The sequence below is a fragment of the Sphaeramia orbicularis genome, chromosome 6 (assembly GCF_902148855.1).
Source record: "Sphaeramia orbicularis chromosome 6, fSphaOr1.1, whole genome shotgun sequence".
Taxonomy (NCBI): domain Eukaryota; kingdom Metazoa; phylum Chordata; class Actinopteri; order Kurtiformes; family Apogonidae; genus Sphaeramia; species Sphaeramia orbicularis.
Window position 1 is genome coordinate 47,097,027 of NC_043962.1, and position 23,815 is coordinate 47,120,841.

A 23,815-nucleotide genomic window follows, 5' to 3' on the forward strand; every position below is an offset into this window, starting at 1 on the left:
CTTGTCTTACTGCATGGCAGTAGACTGAGCCTCTCCAGTGATTCCCCATCATATTATGCAGTAGGTACAGGAAGAATAGTGAAAAATATAAACTCTTCATGCCCCTCGGAGAAAGATAAAAGAGCTCCCTTAATAAGTCACCAAGGGATAGACAGCTGTAAAGATTTCTCAGGATATGGTATTGAGCAGGGGTGGGCAATCCTGGTCCTCGAGGGCCGGTATCCTGCACATTTTAGATGTTTCCCTCTTCCAACACACGTGGTTCGCATGATGAGCCTATCATCAAGCTCTGCAGAAGCCTGATAATAACCTTCAGGTGTGCTGGAAGAGGGAAACATATGTGGACACATATGTTGTGTTCCCATGTCTTTATATTGATTTCCTACTGCAATGCACCTAAACCTAACTAGAATTTAACCTTAAATGCATTTGCAATAAAAAGATTTAATCCTCCCCCCCCTCACAAATTAAACCCAAATTCAAGGCCTCACACACACATATAACAACAACACACAACATAGCAACATCGATCAGATTCATGTTATGTGTAAAGTTCACATCGATGGCCAAAAAACAAAACCTCCTATCTGCAAATTTTTAGATTCTAAGTTTTCACATTAAATGGTGGGAACAAGGATGATATTGTTAACGCATAATATAGAAAGAGAGTCTGAGAACAGTAGAATATGCTTGGATATCTTTAACAAAGATCATACTATAATTAAACTAAACGTTTTTTTTGTTTCCTGAAAAAAGTGATTTTTCAGATAGGAGGTTTTATATTCTGGCCATTGACATGTAACTTTGCAAAATTCATTCAAATGCAGTTTTTCACATAGATATTTCATTTCAATACACAGACAGGTGGGGTGATATTGATGGTGCAGTGGATAGCATTGTCGCCTCACAGCAAGGAGGTCCTGGGTTTGATTCTAACCAGGGACCTTTCTGTGTGGAGTTTTCAAGTTCTCCCGGTGTGTGCGTGGGTTCTCTCTGGGTACTCCGGCTTCCTCCCACCATCCAAAGACATGCATTGATAGGTTGATTGGTCAACCTAAAATAGCCCATAGGTATGAATGTGAGTTGTGTGATGAACTGGCGACATAGTAGCTGGGATAAGCTCCAGCACCCCCCACGACCCTAGTGAGGATAAAGCGGATTCAGAAAATGAATGAATACAGACAGGTGATGAATTACATGAAAAACAAATGAAGAGCAAAGTGTCTTAATAAGGTGCTTCCAGAACAATACATCTCTGCAATGTGTGAGTTCAAGGCAAAACCAAGCAAATTTGTTTAGAGAACATCCAGCATCCAGCATATTACAATATAAATAGAAGAGAATACAATGGAAAGGCACTGCATTCAATTGAAGGAAAAAAAGACCCTCTATCTCATGATTACAACATCAAGATTTAACAATTACAAGACACTAAATGATCTGTATCAATTATGAGATACACCTGTGGTGGTCAGGGAGAACATGGGACATGTAGAATACTGTAGTGGTCTAACTGCTTCTGCAAGAAGAAAGCGACTTCTCGTAGATCAGAACAGGCCCTCCACCTGAACAACCCAGTGATCATCTACGTAGTGTTGACAAACTAATATTGATGTCATTCTGCCTAAGAAATATATTTCCCTGTGTCTCATACATTAAATCTGACAATGCCATTTTCCTACTGTCTGTGGCATGTGAGGGATTATTGAGATATTTTCTTAGAATTATGAGATAAGGGATCTAGAAATATTTTCTTCAGATAATGCAATGTGTTGCCATAGAATACAACATATACACAAAGCAATAATGGAAAAGAACTCTACTGGGGGGGGTGAACACCATTCTTCCAAATGATATTCCCTCCTCTCATCATATCTTGATAATAAGAGAGGAAAGCAATGTCCTCCTGTCACAGCTGGGGAATGAAGACCCTTACAGAGAATCAGTAATGAAGCATGCAGTGGTGGGATTCAGATTAACCCTTTATAGGGCACTCATAGAAATCCTGTGAAATATAAAATTTCAGCCTCAGTATGTTATTGCAGGCCATAGCAAGAATGTATTATGTTTGAGAAATGTTTCAACATTTTTTATTGTTATATAGAAAATCAAGGTTGATGAAGTTAACATATTTGGTTCCTGACCCATAAATGACAAAAAAAAAACAACCAAGAAGCATGTATTAAAAAATACAAGAAAAACACATGTATGGTGAAAGGAACATGTATTTTAGAACATTAGAACTCCACTTTTTTTTGGGGGGGGGGGGCAGTAGTTATATGTGGGGGTCTAACCTGTATCCACTAGACACACAAATGCTGAGCCCCATGAATTTGTCAAGTTTACCCACCTTTTACAGCGCCCCAGTGCATGGGAACGATCGCAAATTCTGAGACTGCCGACAGTTTGCTTCAGGTGAACGTTAGTGCCAGCAATGTAGGATATACGTGGAAGAAAACTCATTCACAACCTGCCTGTTATTTCAATCGGTTGGCTGCCCCCCCCCCCCCCCCCCGCCCCCGAGGATGAAATTCATTAAGCAGAAGTAGGGATGTCAAAACCAGAGGGGGGGGCGTTGAGCTCCCCCCCAACAAATCACACCCTGGGTATAATCGTATTACAACTTTATGGGCCTACGTGTATCTGATTTTTTAGTTCAGCCAACAAAGTTTCTACAGACTAAAGACTAGGGCTTGGTGGTGGTCATTCCTTTTCTTTTTTTTTTTTTTTTTTTTACCTTAAACCACCTTAATTTTATATTTTTCTAATATACTGTATGTCTGTATCTTATTGTGTTGTTATTTAGATGACCATAATAATACAATAAAGCCTATTCTATGGTCATTTCTTTTTGACCTTTAACTATATGCTTAAGATCATACTGAAAGATCACTTTACATCCAAGCTTCAGCTTCCTGGCTGTTGTCTCCAGATGATGTTTCAAAATATCCACATATCCTGTATCTCATTTGACCAGGGAATATTCCTTCAGATGGTAAGATCTTTGTCATACCCTTCACTTGCAAACTGTAGTCTTATTTTTTATGCCATTTATGGAGGTATGGCTTTGTCCTCAGGGAGCAGCTTTTCAGGGTCTGTCAATAAAACCCTGGAGATATTTAAGGATCAGTTACATCCAACACTGGTTATCCTGAGAAGCTTTTGAAGCCCAAAATGAGGTCATGTCTGATGGTCATACATCATACCGGGTAGTGTAATGAGGACCCAAGTGCAGACACAGACAAGTCAGTTACAAAAATAGGTTTTATCTATACCTCCAAGAACAGTTGTGGGAAAGCTCAGGTGAACAAATGCGTGTGACAGATTCAAACCATGGTGTCCCATGTGGCAAGCTAGAATACTGCCACTAAGCTAACAGGGCAGGCTGGTTTGAAGTCTCAGTTGAGCAGTCTGTGTAGAAAGGCAGAAACCGAGAATGGGAAACACCAAACAGCCACAGGTGGACGAGAACCTGGGAACAAACTGGCAGATTTCATAGCCAGAAACAGAAGGCTGGTGGGTTTACTGGGGCAGAGACAAGGAGACATAGTCAGGAACAGGCCGTGTCCAAACCAGGGACAAATGCTGGAGAGTCGTGCAAGCTGCAAAGTAAACCTGGCAATGAGTGAGTGAATTCAGGACTTGCAGCTGATGTCACTGGTCATGTGATTGTTGTTTACACTGCCATATTGGTAGGCACGCTATCTGGATCCAGAAAGTCAGAACTGTTGCTTTATATCACGTTTTTCTTTGGACTCGTGTTTGCGTGTTTTGTTATTTGCAGTGATGTGCAGTCAGAGGAGGCAGGGGAGGCAGAGCCTCCCTTATCAATCTTGAAAAGAAAAAAAACTTGACTATAAAATATAATAAATGTTGATAGTTGTCAGCTGGTATGTCCTATAAACTCATTTTCTGTTCAAATCCAATAGTTATTATTATAATTTTTTTTTTTTTGTCAATTAGAATAGCAGAATTTCCGCATGCTCCGTTCAAATACAGGGAGGAGATGTGTTGTGAGGCAGCGCTGTGCTGTGCCTCCCGGAGAACTGTCTACTCCCCTCATGAACTCTGCTGGTACCCGATGAAAATATTGTGTCACTGTCCCTCTGTATATCGCAGTTAAAATGCTTTCAAACACTCTGATTATATGCTCTATCCTTCCATAATCTGCATAACGTATGGAATGTATTTCCGTAATGTGTTTAGGCTCGCAGATTAATCATAAAACCGCAGTGAAAAAGTCACCAGGGGAGGCAAACAGTACCCCTGCCTCATGATAGATGGCACCTGTGAGTCCACAGATTCATGCGCTTATAATTGTCTTCGTTCTTTTTTATACACTTTAATTCACCTCATCAAAAATGGAGGATTACATTTCTGAGCTGAGAATGGATGGATTTCATGTACAAATAAAGGTAAGACCATAAACTTTTTTTATTTTTAGTTTGAAATGGCTCTTTTTGAAGGTTTCCTGTTGAGTTCCTGCCAGTCTACCTATGCTGACTTGATGCAGAGCCCATATACCCAGGCCATTCCTTTTGCTCACTCTCTGTATTCCAGTTTCTCAGGCCACCATATATTTGTAGATCTGGCTCTGAAAGAGTCAGTGCCTCCCCAGCCATGAACCCCACTGCACGTCACTGGTTATTTGCAAGTACGTCTGCTTGTGATAAAGGCACCATAGATGAGCTTCAATGTTTACTAACAACAGTGATGCGCACGCAACTCTGAGGCAAAAACACGAGTACCAGCTACCAGCCGGCTCACATCAGCTGCGTGCACCTCTAGGCTCTGCCCTGGAACTGGTGAATGAGCCGAAATGTTAGCTCTAAAATGGTCCATTAACTGTCTCTGTCCAACGGCCGATCCCATCTTCTCTTTCACGGCCGCATAATTTGACTTGACCGCATCGGAAAGGCTGTCCCATAGTAGAAAAGCAGACTTGCACAGACGGGTGGGGAGTATTGACACCAGCTCCCCGCTGAACTCACCGGTGTCTCCCGTTGTAGCTCCGACTGCCACTTCCAGCTGCTTCACCCAGCTGAGGAAACTCTGGCTGCCATTGCTGGCAAAGGGAGCAGGTAGATCCACAATCACTCTGTCTCTACAGGGTGATAGGTCAGGGGAAGCCCTCCTGGTAGGTTTAAAGGGGTCTAAATCACTGTGCCACATAATGACAATTCTTTTTTTTCCATGCCGCCAAGTGCAACAGGCACACTGCGGTAATAACTATAAACAGCGGTCAGCAGAAGAGAACCACTGCTGCCACCAATGTAAACGAGTGATCTTTCTACCTAACTTATACTTGGTGAAAGCTACGTAATAAACGGCACACAGGAGTTTAGCAGGTCCATCGTTTAACACACTACAAACTTGGCGTGACTTCCGCCTCCAAGACTTAATGTGTGCATATGTCACATGAAACTCATCTATTGCAACCAACCGCAACACATGTGGTTACCATGATCACACTGCTTAAAGCTTTATGTTATTGTAGATCTACACAGGAGAAAGATAAATATCACCAACAATAGGCAATTGTACGATCCAAGGAAAGCTTGCCTATCAATATGGCGTCATAAACAGAAAACCATGTGATCATGTGACGTATGTGCAAAACCTGAATAGGGGCAGCTTAAATACTGGCCAGCTGATTAGGCACAGCTGGGAGCAACTGGTGGAACTGATTAGACTGATGAGGTGTGGCAAGGTGAGGGAGGAGACAACAGCAAAGCAGAATGTGGCCGTTTCTCAATATCAAGTTAGCCGAGTACGATCTTGGTAAGAACGATGCTAGAAAACAGTCTTCCTAAGAACGCAAGTTTCTCTGTAATCGGAACGGCCGCGTACTGTGAACTTTATCCCTGTCTCTTCTGTATTTCTGCCATCAGCTCCCTAATGTATTTCCCTCAGTCCACCACAATGTCACTCTATTTGATTTCAGTATATTTGTACAACTAATTACATGTCATTTATATATTTTTCATACATTGTGCATATTTTTCAAAACTAGAGTAAATTTTGTTGAATTCCGCATCATGATAATGAATGAATGAATGAATTTATTTTTGGTTTGGTTTGTACATCAATCATTGCACTTAGTACAATAATTATAATAAACATAAAAACCAAAAAAGAAATAGGCTAGAACAGGGGTGTCAAACTCATTTTAGTTCAAGGGCCACATTTGGCTAAATTTGATCTGAAGTGGGCCAAACCAGTCAAATAAAAATATAATAATGCATAAATAATGTCAACTCCAAACTTTTGTCTATGTTTTAGAGCGAAAAGAGTCAAATTACATTATGAAAAGTTTCACGTCTATAAACTATCTTTTCAGACAATGTGAATAACATGAACAAACTGAAAAAAATAGGTGTAATTTTAACAATATTCTGCCTCAGTTTATCATTTACACATGTACATTATAACGTACAGATCACAGTGGATCTACAAACACACAAAACATTTAATAACAGGCAGAATATTGTTCAAATTGCACTTACTTTTCTTAAGACATTTCAGGTTCATATTTGTTCAGGTTATTCACATTTTTTGTGAAATTATATTTTGTTTTAGTGTAAATACAAGAAAATATTTACATTTATAAAGAGAACAAATTGGAGTTGTCATTATTTATACGTTATTATGATAGTATTTTACTGGTTATGACCCACTTGAGGTTGAAATGGTCTGAATGTGGAACCTGAACTAAAAGGATCGTTAATATCTTACTGTAATTTTTGCATTTCACAAATTCATGCCAAGGGCCAGACTGGACCCTTTGGTGGGCCGGATTCGGCCCCCGGGCCACATGTTTGACACCTGTGGGCTAGAAGCTCACCTTCTCACCTGATACACTGCTTACATTCAATTAAATGTGTTCAGCATCAAGCATTCACACCATAAACAGAAAAAAAAAATCCACAGCAACAAAAACATATCTACCATCTCAATTCAATATTCCTAAATGATTTTAAACTTAAGGCTTTTTTTTTTTTTTTTTAACTTTGCCAAAGGAGTGAATAAGTTAAATTCACCGCCAGGTCCATTCCATAATTTCACACCCACAACCCCAGTCCATCTAGACTTCACATTTGTCTTCACTTTAGTCCATTCACAAACATAAAGATCTCTGAAACTATAATTACTCTCTTAATTCCAAGAAATCACAAATAATAAACAATAAAGATGTATTTCTCACTATTCTGCCTGGTGTGTGTTCCAACATTGTATCACATCATCTGGTGACGGTCATCTAGTTAATAAAAGATTTCTGAATTAAGTTATCATGGAAGCATTTGAAAGTAGCATCTTGGGATATTTGCCAGCCAAGTCTAGGTGAGTCATCAACCAGTGCATTCTAGGTTTAAGCTAGCAGACAAGAACAACAACCAGATATTCCATGTGTTCTTGGTTTGTGTCAACTTTGAAATGGAACAGTACTTGGGGCCGATTGATGACATTTCATGAGATCACGAGAATGGAAGAACAGACAAGAACAGACAAAATAGCATATTGAGAAATGGCCTGTGACAACAAGTCTCCTTCCTGAGTAGTCTGATGGCTGTTTAGATTTTTATTTTGTTGTTTGTACAGATGAATGCGCTCAAATATTTGGAAATCTATCATTTTTTAAGTTCTTGGCTGATTTTCTTAGATTTTATGCAGATAATACGTAAAAGGAAACTTGATCTGGGGTAGTCCAAAAATACAGCCACAGACATGCTTTCAGTGAGCACCAATGATAAATACAGACTTGAGAATGTAATAAAATGATAAAAGCTGAAATTGTCTTAAGTATTATTCTGAAATTACATGTTGTCAATCAAAGTAGTCAGTCTCACTCAATAGATGGAATGAATACTGAAATTAAAAACACTACAAACAAGAAATTAAGGACATTTCTTGTCTTTTTTGCCATTTGTAAATAAAACTGTCATTAAAAAAATGTATTTCAATTCAATTCACACACAAAAAAGTAAAAAGCACTGTGTAAGAATCCCGACTGAAAAAAATAGCCCAAAAAATTAAAAATATCCTTAAGTTTTTGTTTGTAGTGTATATAGGATTGAGTTTGTATGTAAACTTATGACTTCAGCTATTGTTAGAATTACATAAAACATGGGCGTACAAATAAAATGTCTATTCATTTTCACATACCACTACCCTTCCGTTTCTACAGGCGTCCAGTGAGGCATTCTTATTTCCTTTCATAATAACTGGTCTTCTTCAATGAAAATAGTTCAACAAAACCATTTTGTCTGTGTTGTATAACCTCCACAATTGTTATATCATCATGTGTTGAAGCGTGAGATACCGCACTTAGAGCAAACCAAGCCTTCAATATGATATCTTACTTTAAATAAACGAACCAAACCTCTGTAACAATGGTTTCTTTAAAACTTGGAACAGATAGAGATCGGTGTGTGTGTGAGCTGTGAGAGCTACGTGATCAAGAACACGTCCTTAATCACATCATCTGTGCATCTGGCCCACCATCGCAGCTGCTCTTCTTCTCCTGCTGAAAGTTTTAGTCAACACTGGCATTGCCCCTGATCTGCTCTTGTCTGGTGATGTTTCTGTTTCACCTCAAAGAGAGTGCATTTACTCTTATCCATATTAATGAAGAATGAACTCTCATTTCAAGAGGCAAATTTGAATATTGTTACTACTTTATAAGCTTTGAATCACATTCATATCTTTATGTAGCTCCTGCAATGTACCTTTCTGTCATATAATCAGAATCAGAATACTTTATTAATCCCAGGGGAAATTATTGGGTGTAGCAGTAGTAAAAAGACATTATCAATACAACAGAAAAAGAAAAAAATATATACAACCACACACACACACACACACACACACACACACACACAAACGCACATATATATTAAAACACTCTATTAAGACACTAAATTAGAACAGCAATTTGTACAATATGTACTAGACAATATATTATCAATATGATAATTAAAGAAATATGCAAAATAAGTTTGCAAAAATATAGTTGTGTGTAATTATAATTATGAGGTTATAAGGTGAGTGTTAAACAGTCTGATGTCCACAGGCAGGAATGATTTCCTATGTCGTTCAGTGGTGCATTTAGGTGGTAAATAATATAAATGCTGTACTGTACATTACATACTTTTTGATCTTGTTTCACATGTTTTCACTTAATAATACACTGTTCTTAGCATGCTATTCTAAAACTCACTATGTTTTATCATTACTGAGAAGGGATGGAGGGCTGTTCCACACTTTAGTGCTGTGGGTGGTTCTCCATTTCCATTTCATCACCACACGAAAAATCAGGTGTTATAGTAAACTCCCTGCTTCTTTTCTTTCTTTCTTTCTTTTTTTGTCAGTTTATGAGGTGAATATACATTTTTAAAATCTGTTTTTGTAATATTGGCCACTATGCAGCTCACTGAAGCAGCCAGCCAGTGATTTATTGCCCGTCCCAAGGCCAATTTTATGAAGCAAGACACCTTAAAAATATTTGGCACATCTAACCCGGGGATTGGCACAGCAATGTATGATCATAACTTCATATACCAACAATTACAGCAAAACCAAAAGACATGGGTCATGGTATTTTGGCATATAGAAATATTTCAGGGAAACCGACAAGTGCCTTTATGAAGTGGTATGTTTTTGTAATTCTTAGAAATCAGCTGAAACTTCATTAAAATTTTACACTTTAAGTCACAGGACTTTTTGAACTCTTACTATTTTACAGTTTTTTGATATCGCATACGATTTTTAAAATATCAGCATTTAAGTTTTATTCTCTCTTGGCTTTGTGGAAGTTTATAATCGATGTCTATGACACAAGATATCTCATATATATATACTACCAGTCAAAAGTTTTAGAACACCCCAATTTTTCCAGTTTTGTATTGAAATTCAAACAGTTCAAGTCCAATGAACAGCTTGAAATGGTACAAAGGTAAGTGGTGAACTGCCAGAGGTAAAAAAAAAAAAAAAAAGGTAAGGTTAAACTAAACTGAAAAATAATGTACATTTCAGAATTATACAAAAAGGTGAACAAGAAATGGGTTAACAACTTACAGCAGTTCTGCAGCAATGGAGGTTGATCAAGCCTCGAAAGTTGGTGCTACCAATTCCTACAGGTGTCCCAACATTTGTGAATTCCTTCCAAACCCCTCTGTCTGCATAAAAGTAGTGTTTGAACACACTTGGGTACCATACCGTTGTGAGCATTATTTGAACAGTATTGTACTGCAGAAAGTACTGTGTTACTATAAAAATGGTAAGGAAAAGGTAATTAATGATAGAAGAGAGACAGACCATCATAACACTTAAAAAGGTACTGTGTGTGTGTATGTGTGTGTGTGTGTGTGTGTGTGTGTGTGTGTGTGTGTGTATATATATATATATATATATATATATATATATATGTATGTATATATATATATATAAAACATTTACATTATTTACATTACATTTACATTTTAGTAAACTTTTTTTTAAGTTAAAATTTTGTTTTCTAACACTAACCCTAACAAGGGTTATATGAAATATGAGCATATGAACACTTTTTAAAATTTATTTTGTTTGTTTTATTTTTCTGATTCTCTGCATTCTCCTCCAGATCCTGGAACAGAGGCTCCTTTTCCTGAAGGGACTTTTAATGGAGCAGGTAAGTTCATGTGGGAACTCGGGCATCGTCAGTAACATCAGCTCATGTCTTTTCCCACTGCCTAGGCGATTTCCACAAATCCCGCCCGGTTGGGTGTCATTGGAACCTTGTAGTTGGAGATGTGTCTCTACAGCCAGTCCGCCAGGTCGGTGGCAATGCCCTGGACAAGGTCAAAGTCTGCCTTTGGGTGGTGTATGTGTATGTGGGCCTGATGAGCACCATGATAAGTTGTTCACAGTCCTCTCTGGTCCACTCATTTTCATCTTCTTCTGCTGTGGCTGAGACAGGAAAATTCTCTTCCAATGCTTGGACATCAGCCCATCAACGCTTCCAATCTAATGTGATGGTTGGGCCTCAGATAGCCTGTCAATCTCGACTAGTCTATCAGGAAGTAGATTTTCAATTTTCTGACTTGATTGCTTTGTCTTTTCTGGAGGTATTTTGTCAAAGAGCTGCAATGGATTGCCACCTACAATACAAAATGTTTTTTGTTGATTTGTTTTTAAATCAGTCTTGCTCTTGGACATGTCATACGTAAGCCAAAATAGTGACTTTGGTGCATTATTAGTTTTTATGTAGCATCAGATTTAACCCTTTCATGCATGAATTATGAGAACCTTAATCACAGTTTTTTTCCTGAGTGTTTTTATCCCTCTTTAGGCATAAAAATAATAATTCTATTGATTTTTGTTAGCCTATTTTTATGGAGTTACAAAAATGTCCACTCAGCTGGACACCATGCATTTAGTTTTAGAACCAAAGAAACATGTATTTACTGATATACTGTGTGAAAACTAAGAAATAAAAACATTTTTAATGCTGCTAATCTGATGTTTTCTCACATTTTAACATACCTGCATGGAGATCATATGGGAAAAAAAAAACAAAAAACTGTTAATTACAGTCTAATAACAATTAGCAGTTTTTTTTACTCTCAGACATCTTACTGCAGATTAGGTTTATCTAGACCAGCAAAGTTACAGTAATGGTATGAATTGCAGTGTATGGGATGATGCATAAGCGTCCACTGTGTTGGCTGATATGGAACTAAAACAACAAAATACAATATACAAGAGAACAGTTTTGAACAGCTGTCCACTGTAGTGACCAGTGTGCATGAAAGGGTTAAAATCTAAACTCCTCTTAAGTCATTCATACGTTACTTTTTTTTTTTTTTTTTTTTACTTTACTTTTGTTCAAACATGAGATGTTTATTAGTGATGACTTATTCTTTTGTATTTTGTAAAAACAGTGTCTCACTTCTAAACCCAACTAAGTTCCAAAACACTGTGCATTGTACTGATGATGATCAGCAGAGATAACTGAACGTTATGTTTCTGTCAGAGAAGAGGGGGCTCTTTTCAAAATGTACCATATCTTATCTGCAGAACTGTGTTTACATCTGCTTGTTTCTTGCTGACAGCTGGAGAGTGTTACAGTTGATACCGGATTTACCAATAAGACCGATCCAGATAATGACTTCGCCAAACGCTAATGTCAATGGTCATTTAGGTTATCTGTCGGTCCAGTGTTTACAAATGTTTGCATGTGTTTGTAGCTAATGCTAACCACAAACCAGCGGATTTCTACAGATCAGTCTTTGTAAGTTACTCCTTACTTTCTCATATGGTATCTATGGGGATCATGATAACATAATCTTGAATCTTCAACAATATGTTGTTGTTACTAGCCCCTTTTACACAGCACTTCTATTCCAGGAATATTTCACCTTTATTCTGGAACGACTTCTGTGTAAACAAAATGGTGGGATTATTTGGTCCCACCTCTGTCACGGCTCTGTAATGTCTTTGGAGATAGTAACACAGCTGTGATAAAGGTGGAATCATGATTCCGAAACGCTATGTAAAAGAAACACCTCTCTTTCTGCAACTAAGGTGTGATGTTTTGATGACGTATTGCATGTGTGACCCTGCGCCAGGGGGTTTTAAAAATGAGTGCGGGCCATGTACAGTACACAAACATATCAACAAGATCAGAAAGATGTCAAACTGGAGAGACGCCGAGATCCGCAAGCTGTTGTCACTTTGGGCAGAGGATTCTATCCATGTTAACATTTGTGGAACAGTGAACTCTGGAGAAGTTAGCAACACCGCTATGCTCAGGGTATTTCCGACGCCGAACTATACGCTGAGCTGTGTCACTGCCCCTTTGATTCCGGAACACAGTCCGCTGTGTAAAAGTCCAGCCTGTCTCACCTCTGTTACTCCGTTGGCTTGGCTGTGGAAATTGGTCAGTGGTGGCAAAAAGGTGGGATCACCATCTCATGCTTTTTCCGGAATCTCTGTGTAAAAGTGGCTACTGTCTGTGGTAAACATGGGCATCGGTAGACCTGGGCATTCAGGGCTTAAGCCTTGAATGTTTCGGCAGTAACCCCAGATCTCTGAGGACACTGTTTTAGTTTTTTTAGCTTACCGGCCGACAGGCCGTAAGCTATTGTCGTCATGCAGTGTCCATCGTCGTCGTCTGTCATCCGTTACAAAAATTTAAATCATCTTCTTCTCTGAAACTACAATTCCGATTGACCCTCAAACTTGGTATACAGCTTCTTTATGATGATGTCAACAAAAGTTAGTGAAATTATTTGGATCCAGATCTGATTCTGGATTTGGTGCAACTTTGAAAAATTTCCCCAATTATAAGAGATAGGAAGTGGATTGATACAATAAATCAGTAAGTATCAATGATATCAAGTTGGAATTTGAATTTTTTTACAGATCTGATTGGAATATGACCAAAACATGGGCTATTTTTGTGATATAATAGATACACATAACTGTGTGATAATAAATGGCATCTGGATACATTTCCCAAAGCTTTTAATTTGGCCGGTAAGCTACAGGGCCATTGGTCCTTTTTTTTTTTTCTGTTTTTTTTTTCTGTTTTTTAAATAAGCATTTGAGTAAATTTATGTCCCCTTCATCATTGGTGCCTGCAGCTGTACGTTTGTACAGCCTGTGCGTACTGTCGTGGCACTTATGGAGAACCCCCCCCCCCCCCCCCCCCCCCCAAGAGGCATTTTTTTTTTTTTTTTAATCCCTGGATGTTGTCAAGTCCAAACAACGCCTATTGTGGTAAACCATGTGAGTACAGTACAGTATACAAAAACTTTAAAACGAACCTGACAGTAATAATATACATACAGCTTTTTCCTGTTTCAGCTGTCTCGGCCCATGGCAATAGCATAAACTGGCCCTGATGACTTTTCTTACTCACTGCATCTCATTTTATTTGTGAGGTTTTAATCATACATATTCATATAGGGATGCCTTTCCCTTTAACAGACAGCATTATTAGCAACACCTCTGTCCAACTTTTTTGGTTGATCTGTTTGTCAAATGCCACTGACTCTCCCATGATCAGGCTGCATTGTGAAATATTACTTAATACTGATGGCTATTTAATGAGAAATTAATGATTTTGTATGTTGATACTGTTTATTAAGGACTCTGATTGATCTCACATTCATGTTGGGATCCTCCTGGATGAGCCCAAAGGTGCTGCACCCTTAAACTTCCCTGCATCTCCATCCATGGAAGTCATCGCTGAGAGAGAAATTGTGATCGACAGCCTCGACCTGCCACAAGCTGTTTGCTTTCTGTCGGGACTTTCATATGCATTGCATCTAAACTATTCCACATCTATGAAGCTCACATTAGAGTTCAACCAAAAAGTTAAAAAAGGTGAAATGAAACCAAAGTTACAAACAGAGAAAAAACAGCTTGAAATGTAAAGAAATAAAACTCTACTGTGAATAGGTACGACTTCATATTTTTCAGTTGCTTCCCATGTGGCCAAAGTCAAGGTGTGAATGTAGGTCATTATGTAGTTCAGTGTTCTTAAAGGAGGCCTATGTAAGGTGCTGCCGTACAAAGAATTTCTACTGTGCCTGTTGCAAATGTACAACTATTTAGATGCCAATATCTTTATTTTAAGAGGGCTTCCATAGAGTACAATAACAAAATGTGTATTCACGATACATTCTGTATGTATGTTAATATTTAATGTTAAGGTCTTAACAAAGTCAAGTCAATAGACTGAGTAGTGCATATTAAAAATCAACTGCACATGCGGGCACCTGTGACTGCTCTTCAGCTCATACCAGTACAAGTCTCTGTTCTGTAGTTCTGCTGGGTTACACAGATTTAGGATTTGATGCATCAGGGTATGCTCAAGACTACATAATAATGTTATTTAAACCCAAAATAGACTTGCTCTAATGTTATATGTCTATATGTGTCCAACTTTCAGGATATAGCAAATATTTTGAAAACGTGTTCATTTTTCTTCTCAGGTAAAATGAAAAAGTGGCTTAAATTGCAATTTTAAGGAATGGATTTTATTTGTCTTTTGATTGACAGAGTTTGCACTGTTTTGGGAGGAAAAAAATATTTGGAACATTGTGTGTTTAATCTCCTCCCTTCAATACAATTTTGTATAAGCTGTTTATTACAATAACAAAATAGTATTATTATGTTTGAAGAAACGACATTATTTATATTTCAATAATTTAAGTAGTGATAAATAATATGTTGATGTACATTAGGCTTAAGAGAGAACTAATGATTTTTAGTCAAGGCAATTCAACTTAACCTGTTCAGATTTACCATATGTAAAACTAAACTGGTTTAAGGAGATGGGATTCCATATGAATTTCTAGTAAACTCAACTAATTTGGCTTTACAGTGTACAGAGGCAGTTTGTCAAGACTCAATGACACTTAACTATCAGCGTCTTTGAATTTTTTTAACTCTGCAAATTCATCCTCTGGGCCAAATTGAAACATTTGGAAGGCTGTTTTTTGTTCATGGACTGTAAGTTTGACGCCTCTGCTCTAGTCAAACAGTTTAAGAAACTGCAGAGAGCTTTTATCAAATAGCAGTTGTTCAAGCGGGTGAAAATGCAAGAAAGTTCATGCCCGCCCTCTGAATTTTGCACATCACCAGAATGTCATGTGATAACAAACAACCTGTTGTATATAACATAACACGGCCTGCACAGTACAAGAAGTCACCGGTCTCTTGAAGTTGAAGCTGTAATACTTCTTGTCACCAGCAGATGGCAGTGCAGCACAGCCCAAGCTTCAACACAAGTGTCAAAAAGAAAGATGCAAAATGCCAAATCTAAACATTTGGCAGTCCACACTTTTTCTTTCTTATCTATGAAAAGTGAGACGCATGTCCTTCTCATGCCCTCAAGTCCTGTGCGAATGCCTCTAGGTCTTACTGGTCTTACTGGTGATATACTGGGAAAAGCCAGCCGGCTGCTCTTACAGCCTTCTCCAATTGACTTGTAAAGGGTAAAGCCAGAGGGTTGCACTAATAATTGGCCCCATGAGTTGCTAATCTATAGCCCAATAACTCTAACAGGGTGCTAATCACTGCTTTGTCGGGAAAAAAGGAAAAAACCTTGCCAGTTTTTCCATGGCAATCATGCCACTGAGAGGCCCATGTGAGCTACACCCTGATGCATTTATAGCCGGTGTCAGGCTCAATCAAGGGCACTGCTTTATGGGTTTCACTATAATGAGGCTGAAACCTGAAAAAAAAAAAAAAAAACATTTTGCAAGTCAAAAATTCTCAGTAATGACTTATCTGGCTTTTATTCTCATGTTAAAAAAAAAACAAAAAAAACTTAGCTTTGCTGCCAAAGGAATTTACACAGATATTTGCAGATTTAAACTTCATCTTCCTTAATTGGTGTCTGAAATCTGCTTGCATGCCTTGTGCTCTAATTTAATGTTCCACGTTGACTTGGACAGGAGAAGGTAGACAAGGCTTCCCTACCTTACTGATGATTAAATTCACCATATCATTTTGCAGACATACCAATGTGCCTTGGAGCTGTAAACCTTGCATTATGTCAGGCATGAAACGTTCTGTATATCACCTGAGGATTCCTTCTCTATATAACAGACAGACAGCTTAAATTAACATGATCAGTGAGGTTAACGCATGTCCTACATTCTTCCCTTATGCAATCTTGCTCGGGTATAAAGAAATGATGTAAGAATTTTAAGTTCTTTCTGCCCTGTGTCCATGGCCTCCTCTGTCTGGACATCACCGACCATAACAAATGAACAATACAGTACCGCCTGTGTTCTCAAAGCATGTCAGACTCAATGTCAAGGCCTCCTTCCCCCGAAGACTCCCAACTGTCACTCACATTTAAGTCAGTGTACTTGAAAGACTGGAAGGACACATGATACAGTCGTGCCATTGAACTGAATTTGACATGTAACGCCAGGTCAGTTAGTTCAATAAATACTCTTCAGCTCTGCATTGTGGCCTCTTGCTTGACCTAGGGTAAATTGAAGCACCCTCAGATCTGAGATGGGAAAGGGTGGTAGTGATGGTGATGGTGGTGATGGTGATGGTGAGGAGGGGGCAGGGCGCGTTAGTTGCGGCGGCTCCGCTTTGCTCTTGGCTTCACAGTGCATGTGCTTTCAATTACAGACAAAGGAGAGGCGGTCCTGTGCAGCATGTGGTTCCATTTAGAGCAGGTGAAACAATGTAGGAAAATAGATCCGTCATCTGTCGCATTCCAGAGGCCAGTGAGAAACACCGCTAAATCATAGAAAAGCTAATCCTGAAAGGGTGGGGTAAAGGCAGTCGAGGGTTCTTGTCAGCATCTTCAACAAAGGCATGCCATCAGGCGATGTGGCCATCACAAAATCCTGTCAACTTTCTCTTTCTCCTCTGTAATATTTTATCTTTTAATTGCCTTCACTTCAACTCAGATTTTGCACTTTTCGTCCTAAATAGGAATCCTCTTGGCATTTTTCCCCTGTAACCTCTGGTCACTCAGGTCCCCAGGTGTTCCTGCCTGAAATACCGGAGGAAATATTTAATATGATTTGAGGCCAGACAAGGTTGAGTAGACAGTGTCGTGTAGGAGAAAAGGCATGTTATTCTCTGCCCTATATACAGTCTGCAGGAGCAGCCAGGCAGCTGATTTTATCAGGCCACTATCCCATTCCTCTGACTCCATCTGCCCTTCACGTGAGCCCTCAGATGGGGTCTGGCAGGTTTGCCTCTTTTTCTGCATGTGGTTATAGTCAGATCATGCAGCCCCTCTACTTTGTTGGAAAGAATGTAGGTTAATATAGCAAGCGGGATCTGGACATTTCGCTCTCATTTTCCTTTTATAGTCCATAGGAGTAAAGGCATAGCGTGTGCTCCAAGCTGTAAATCAGTGGATGTTTGGCGTCCTGCTACTTTAGAGGAGGGGAGCATTAGGCCTCACTCAGGATACGGACCAGCAGCACCCAGTAAAGCTCTCACATGCAGAATGAAAGGGAGGAGACATGAAAGAAAAGAAGACATATTTTTAGCTTGGGCCAAAGCCCAGTGAGTGTCAACTGGACTCAAAGCTAACAAGAACTTAGTTGGGTGATTACTTCACAGCACATACTTGAATTCCTTTGGCTATACACTTCCTCCAGTACCTACATTATGGGAAATAATAAAACATATTGATTCCAGGGTGGCATTAGGAGAGCCACGCCAAAACCAATCCAATCACACTATTAAAAATGTGGCATCTGATTTTCCAAGGCGTGTGCAAGCACCACCATGTCAAGCTAATGCTCTTAAAATCCATGGTCTGGTTCAGGTTTTCATGTATTAAAAAAGAAAGAAGTCTAGTATTTTTTTTCTTTTTCAGTTTTCAAGGCAAATGCTTCACTATTTGTTTTCATTGTTTTACAATGATTATAAGAGGTGTTATTTTTATAAGGTAATGAATTGTGTTGTCATTAAATTGCTATTTGTAATATCAGGAAACGGAAAATTGTAGACCATTAGGTTTATGTAGCAAGACTGATTACACCAGTTCTCATTCTGTACCCTTCATTGCTCCTCTGCCTGTCACATCCCCTCTCTCAATGTGGGTTACACAAATTCCCTCAAAATGTGTCCTACTTCTTATGTCTCATCCATTCAAGCTGAAGAAACCAACAATGTCGTTTAATCCCCAAAGCCCAGGCTCTGTTTTTTTGACTTTGAAAGGACTTGTCTATAGTTGTCAGAGGAGCCAGCTACCATGAGATGCAACTTCTTTGTCAACTTTGTCACAGTGGTTTGAACCATAACCCGAATGTGAGGTACACTCATTCCAAAAATTTACAAAACTGTGCTTTGTTGAGATTGCCATCTCAATACAGGGATCAACAACTGTTGATGTCTAAAGAGACATCCTTGGTATATACAGAAGGCTAGATATTATTTTTATAGCTGGAAAATGCAAGCATTACTTTAGGCCTAAAACATGAAACCAAAACGATGAAATATGTTGTTATTCATTCTAAGTGCCATTTGCTCATTTGTTTGCCTTTGTATTCATGCTGGTATTAAGTTGTTTTTTTTTAACCTCTCAGTGACTGCACAAACAGGTTTGACCACGATGCAGTGAGTAGCTTCTCATTTCTTAAACAATCATCAGTTTGATAGAGAACATAAAGATTAGCCAATACCACAAATCATCCTGCTTATTGCGCTTCTGAAAGAGTGGTTCAGGTAGTATGAGACATCATTTTCACACAGTCCAGTCCAGACCTGAACCCCATAGAGAATATTTGGGATGTGACTATGGATGGAAATAAACATTATGACATTTATTGTGACATTGCATAAGCATTGTGTGATATAAATAAAGCTAAAGGTGGTGTTCTACCTAATTCCAAAACTCCAAGCATTGTAAAATACACCTCTAAAGCCAAGGAGAACTTTTAGATTGTGTTCATGTTGACTGCAATGAAGCAGCCCATGGCATGTGTCGACTATAGTACAGGCATACAACTTCGTATAGGAGAGCCACTACTCATATGTGTTTTGATGCAGCAAAGCATTTCGTCCATAGCACTTGCATTAAAGGGGTCATATTTTGCTAAACCCACTTTTATTAGTCTTTGGTAAATTTATTTGTGTATTTGGACCCTAATAGTTCAAAAAGTTTGAATTTGAACCCTCCAGGTGCTGCAAAGCTATCTTTATATTCATTTTGGCAAAAATCGAGTAGATTTCTACAAGCCGTTTTAATTCCTGCTTAATTTGTTAAGTCTGTAACTAGTTATGTCATGACATTTGCACATATAAGGTCAAGACTTCCGATGAACAATTCTCTGAGTACGACATAACTGTTTGTCAGCAGCAGTGGTTGTAGTCCATACTGAAAATATGTCCAAATTTCAAACGAATTACCTAAAATGTTCAGTTGTTGGTTGTATTAACAAACACAAGTGACTGAATGGGACAGAGCAGCACAGCCAACAACCTGGAGGGGGTGGGGTGTGAAGTGGCTCCTTTGCATTTAAAGGGCCAGTGCTCAAAACGACCTTTCTCTTGTCATTACTCAGAAATAGGGTTGAAGATGGACCTGTGGGGTTGAATTAATGAAGAATTCAGACCCAAGCAGAGCATTTACAGTTTATGTAGACCACAGGGAAATGTTTTAAAATGCATAATTCCTTTTAAAAAGAAAAGCAAAATGTCACTCCTGTCCTGACAGACATGCCTCTCGTAACTTTTGCATAATACACCTACAAAAACCAAAAAATGTACTGTTTATTTCCTGAAAACACTGGTGAACTGAACCTTTTAAAGCCCACATCCAACAGACTGGACAGGGTGATACTGATCAAACGGCTGTTCAATACCAACTGCAGAGCTTCATGGTGGACAGGCAGTGTGCAGCTGGTTGGCGTGGGCCTCTAAGAACAGGAAGTTCTAGAAGCGAATGACCCTTAATTGCTGCAATAGTGCAGCACATGTCTATTCCCTGGACTCTAAACTTTTCCTCCTTGGCCCTTGGTTGTCCAGAGGTAGGGGAGAGGGGGAGGTATGAGCCCCATTAAGGAACTAATGAACTGTATGTTATGATCTGATAGCAGGTGAACCAGTAATCAGACCAGTGCTAGAAGCCTTTGGGTACAATTCCCTATCACCCAACAATTAACCCAGCAATAAATCATTCCACAGCTGCGCCATCACATGGGGTCCATCAACCTCAGCAACCCCTCACTCTATGATAGGGGTCGATGAGAGAGGGGATAGCACCCAGAGGTTGGGGTTACAGATGGAGTGTTTGAAGTCTGAGATGTTATGGTTGGTGTAGGAGGGAAGGGCCCCCCTAGAGAGCATGTTTAGGGTTTGGGATAAGAGACTAGAACAGTGTTTTAGATTAGGCTTCTAATCCCTCTAATGAAGGCCAAACTTAGTGCTCCATTGTTGTGTAAACTGTCGTGCTTGTAATGCCCATGCGGCAGTGACAGATCCAGCTCCTTGTCTTTCATCAGCAAAGCGGTTACACACAAAGCAACAGCTAATCAAGTCAAGCTGATGAGGGAGGATGGTGGTGAGTGTGTGTGTTTAGGTGCGAACATACACACGCATGTACGCAGTCAGCTCACAGCATTTCACTTGTGTGCGAACGTGTGTCTACCCACATATGTGAACATTTAATCTGCTCCTTGTTAACAGAAATAGGAGTGCCCTGAATTTAGAAACAGTATGATTATGCTTTTGTTCCGGAGAGAAAATCAATTTGCCATTCACAGCAGCACTAAGTGATCACTTCCTATTTCCTGAGCGGGGCCTTAATGTATGTTTAACTGCTATCGCATCAACAGGCTATAGTTAAGATGTGGATGATTACGCAACTTTGTCAGATAGTGGATTGATTTCATTAAACACTAATATAATTTCTTATCAGTTGTGGGAAAAATGTTCCCAGAAATATGTAAATAATAATAATAAGACATTTTATTTGAAAGTGCCTTTCATGAAACCCAAGGACACTGTGGAGCATAGGATAAAAGACAATAAATAAAGTACTAAGGGTTATAAATTACATACAAAGGAAAAACAAGTGCAAATAGTGTGGTATGGGTAAGATGTTAGGGAATTATTATGGTAGACAGGCAATCCTGAACAGGTGAGTCTGGAGTCTGGACTTGAAGATGGAGAGAGAGTCACTACTTCAGATGGATTTGGCAGAGAGTTCCAGACCTGGGGAGCAGAGTGACTGAAGGCTCTGCTGTACGGTGGCCGACAAGGGCCAAACACATTGTAACGGCCCAATGCGTCACAGAGAAAACAGCTACAAGTACAGAAATGATGCAAATTCACAAACTCAAACACAAGTCTAAACGAGGTTCGAAAAGAGGAACGTGGTGCAAGTGAAAAAATGCACAACACAAAAACACATGCAGAATCATCAAATGCTCTGCAAACAGAGAAACGATGGAAAACAGAAAACGATTCAAACCAAGAAAACATCTGCAAATGAAAAACGCTGCATATCCAGTCACTACAACGGAAGTGTTCCAAACCTGTAGGGGGCGCCGTCAGCAGAACAGCTCAATGCAGAGACACACAGGATGGAGAGAGAGATAGAGAACAGCTGACTGACAGTGTTTCAAACTACAGTGGGAACAAATTGAAGTTACGGTGTAGCGCGGTAAAGTGACTTTTATTTGATTATATTTGACACTCATCTGTTGTCTATAAATGCTGGCTGGCTGCAGGTTTGGAACACTTCCGTTGTAGTGACGGTTTTGCAGCATTTTTCCTTTGCAGATGTTTTCTTGGTTTGCATCGTTTCTCTATTTGCAGAGCATTTGATGATTATGCATTTTTTTGTTTCTTGCAGTGCATTTTTTCATTTGCACCACGTTCCTCTTTTGTATCTTATATAGTTCCCTGCAAAATCACTGAAAGCCAAACTCTGATAGTGATTCCCAATGACACATTATCATTTATACTGAGGTACCTGTATGTGTTACTAGAGTATTAACCCAACTGGGTAAAAATAAAGAGGCAGAAAATGGCTGCAGTGTTTATTCTGTAGTAGTCTGCCTTTACTTAGTATTATCTTTCAGTATTATTTCTGACATGGCAAAAGTACAATATAGATATTAAGCACTGTTACAGAAACGCAATCATATTACAAACAAATATTGAGTACTTTTTTGACTTGATTATTTACACCAGGGGTGTCAAACTCATTTTAGTTCCGGGCCGGACCAGTAAAATAATAACAGTGAAAAAAGGAAAATTATCTTATGATCTGGTTTACATCTACAACGTTACCTTAAAAATCTGAATAACATAAACAACTTGAATTGTCTTAAGAAAAACAAGTGCAATTTTAGCAATATTCTGCCTCGGTTTATCAGTTTATCATTTACACATGTGCATTACGATCGCACAAAACATTTAGTAACAGGCAGAATGTTGGTAAAATTGCATCTACTTTTCTTAAGACATTTCCGTTTGTTCATATTTGTTCAGGTTATTCATATTTTTTGTAAAAGTATAGTTTGGTAATGTAAACATTTTCATGTAATTTTACTTTTTTACAAAAAAAAAAAAAAACAGAACATTTGGGGTTGTCATTATTTATAGGTTATAATGACAATATTTTACTGGTTCTGACCCACTTGAAATCTAATTGGACTCTATGTGTCTGTATGTGAAACCTGAATTAAAATGATTTTGACACCATTGATTGTTAATATCTTCAGTGTAATTTTTACATGTCACAAATTCATACTGTGGGCCGGATTGGACCCTTTGGCGAGCCGGATTTGGCCCCCGGGCCGCATGTTTGACTCCTGTGATTTACACAATGTATATGCAGTATACACACTTTTTAACTTGTTATTTGAACCATAAACTTGATATATTCCCTATGAATTGTATCAGTCTTTCCACATTTGTTTTTAACTATTAACATATTTACAAATCCTGTAATCATAGACAACAAGCACACAGAAATACACTGCTATTTTGTCAGTGGTCAAATTCTCCACACCACCAGCTTGTTAGAAGAATGCTTTTACACTTAATATTATGTAAAAGCAACCTGATATTATGTTCAATGGATATTTGAACTGGCTGTCTCGCTCTAAAAAAGTAAACGTAATCCAATATAGCATAATGTACCTGGGATGCTATACTGTTTATCCCCTCGAGGAAGAGAAATACAACACTCCTAAACACACAGGCATGGAGACAGCCAGGCATTTCTCTCTAATTATGCTATTTCAGGAGTCATAATCATCCCTCTCTCCCTATTTCACTCTCACTCTATAAAAACCCCTCAATGCACGGGAGTATAGCAGGATGTTCT